This window comes from Malurus melanocephalus, unplaced genomic scaffold, assembly GCF_030028575.1.
Source record: "Malurus melanocephalus ecotype Western Australia unplaced genomic scaffold, MMel_1.1 scaffold_2326, whole genome shotgun sequence".
Classification (NCBI taxonomy): domain Eukaryota; kingdom Metazoa; phylum Chordata; class Aves; order Passeriformes; family Maluridae; genus Malurus; species Malurus melanocephalus.
This window is the reverse complement of record NW_026625558.1, coordinates 6,516-9,083: the sequence shown is the minus strand read 5'-3', so window position 1 is coordinate 9,083 and position 2,568 is coordinate 6,516. Positions and strand designations below refer to the sequence as shown.

General features: G+C 55.0%; 1 protein-coding gene across 1 annotated transcript in view; it reads left to right on the top strand.

The window, feature by feature from the left end:
* LOC130587718 (GDNF family receptor alpha-2-like) overlaps nucleotides 1-2,568 on the top strand; it is a gene marked incomplete at its 3' end in the record, with an annotated part of 8,954 nt that overhangs the window by 785 nt on the left and 5,601 nt on the right. The gene's annotated exons all lie outside the window — the stretch shown is intronic.

The window sequence follows — 2,568 nt, the reverse complement described above, 5'->3', positions numbered from 1 at the left end:
GTGTCACACTCTGGGATTGGTGTTACCTCCCTGGGATTGGTGTCACACTCTGGGGTTGGTGTCACCTCCCTGGGATTGGTGTCACACTCTGGGATTGGTGTCACCTCCCTGGCATCATTGCCACCCCTTGACATTGCTGTCACTCCTCTGGGATTGGTGTTACTTCCCTGGAATTGGTGTCACCCCCTTGGCATTGGTGTCACCCTCTGGGATTGGCATCACCCTCGGGCCTTGGTGTCACTTCTTAACATTGGTGTCACTCCTCGACATTGGTGTCACCTCCCTGGTATGGGTGCCATCCCCTGACATTGGTGTCACCTCCCTGGGATCATTGCCACCCCCTGATATTGGTGTCACCCTTCTGGCATTGGTGTCACCCCCCCGGCATTCATGTCACCCCCTTGGCATTGGTGCCACTCTCTGGCATTGGTGCCACTCTCTGGCATTGGTGTCACTCCTTGACATTGGTGTCACCTCCCTGGGATCATTGCCACCCCCTGACATGGGTGCTACTCCATTTGGCATCAGTGTCACCCCCCTGGCATCAGGGCCAGTCCTCTGATGTCAGTGTCATGCCCTGACATAGGTGTCACCCCCCTGACATTGGTGCCACCTCCCTGGCGTCATTGCCACCCCCTGACATGGGTGCCACCCCTGACATAGATATCACCCCTCTGGGATTGGTGTCACTTCCCTGACATCCTGACATTGGTGCCATCCCCTGACATTGGTGTCACCTCCCTGGCATCAGGGCCAGCCCTCTGGCATCAGTGTCATGCCCTGATATTGCTGTCACCCCCTGCTATCAGTGTCACTCCCCTGCTATCAGTGTCACTCCCCTGCCATCGCTACCAACCCACGGCCGCGTTCCCGTGTCCAGCTCGGGAGGCCTCAGTGGGGCCATGCCCAGGGAGATCCGCGGGGCAGATCCCACAGAAACGGGGTCGGAGCTGCCCCGGTGCCTCTGAGCCCCCAGGAATCGCTCCATGTCCCCAACTTTGCACCATGAACACCAAAACCCCTCCTGTGCTGCTTCCAGCACCCCCAAAAACCTTCCCGGGCTGATAAAATCCCGCTTGGCATCTCAGAGCTGCGAGCTGAGGCTTCTCCTCCTTATGAAACCCATTTTTCACGGGGCACAACCCCTCCCGTCCCCTCGGGGCTCGGATCCAAATCCCAAAGGCTCCGTCTCCTGCCAGGAGCGGGATCTTTTCCCCGTCAAGGTGATGGAGCTCCCCGACGCTCTTCGGGGAAATAAATGCGAGCTGCGGGTCTTCCTCCGGCTGCGAGCGGAGATGTTTGAAATGTGGGAACGCGGCTTTTTATCAAAAAGTAATCCGAGGAGCCGATGGCTATGAATAAAAGATAGCAGGGGATGGCAGCTCCTCTCCATCAGGGGACTCTGCCGATGAATCCGCTCCCCGAGAGAGATAACGGGGCTGGAGGGGCTGCAGAGGCCACACAATTCCGGCGTGGAATGAAATCCCCACAAAAAAAGGGAAAAACAGCAAAGGGGGAAGGGGTGGCAGCTGCTGGGAGTGTTCGCTCCGAGGTGGAAATGTGGGTTTTTTTGGGAAAAGTGTGGATGATGCCGTGACGGGGGCTCTCGCTCTGGGAAATGCCCAAATCTGGGGTTTATTTGTGTTGGTTTGCAGAGTTTTGCTGTAACTTTGGGTTGTTTTGGTTTTTTGGGGTTTTTTTTTTTCCCTTGGGATGGAGCATGGATGCACTGCTTGGATCTGGATTTTCAGGAGAAGGTTCGATCCCATCTGCTCCCATCTCCACCTGGGAATGACCCTTCAGTGTCCCCTCATCCCGGTGGGCAGGACAGGGCTGGGCTGTGCCATGGGATTTCCCATTATCCAGGGGTTTATCCTGCCCAAATTTCTCCATTTCTCCTCATTCCTCCATGTAGGACAGGGTTGAGCTGTGCCATGGGATTTCCCATTCTCTGTGGGTTTATCCAGCCCAAATTTCTCCATTTCCCCTAATTCTTGCAGGCAGGACAGGGTTGGGCTGTGCTATAGGATTTCCCATTCTCTGTGGGTTTATCCAGCCCAAATTTCTCCATTTCCCCTAATTCTTGCAGGCAGGACAGGGCTGGGCTGTGCTATAGGATTTCCCATTCTCCATAGGTTTATCCACCCCAAACCCCTCATTTCTGCAGGCATGACAGGGCTGGGCTGTGCTATAGGATTTCCCATTATCCATGGGTTTATCCTGCCCAAATCTCTCCATTTCCCCTCATTCCTCCATGTAGGACAGGGTTGAGCTGTGCCATGGGATTTCCCATTATCCATGGGTTTATCCACCCCAAACCCCTCAGCATCCCCTCATTCCTCCATGTAGGACAGGGTTGAGCTGTGCCATGGGATTTCCCATTATCCATGAATTTATCAATCCGACATCCCGGCCTGATGCTCATCCTGATCCGACAGGGGCCTGGCAAGGGAGCCGGAGGTGACAGAGAAGAGATAATTCTCCTGCCAGGGTAATTAACCTGCCAGGGTAATTAATTAACCCTCCTGGCTCAGGGCCTAATGAGGGGAAACCCTCTCTGCTGGAATA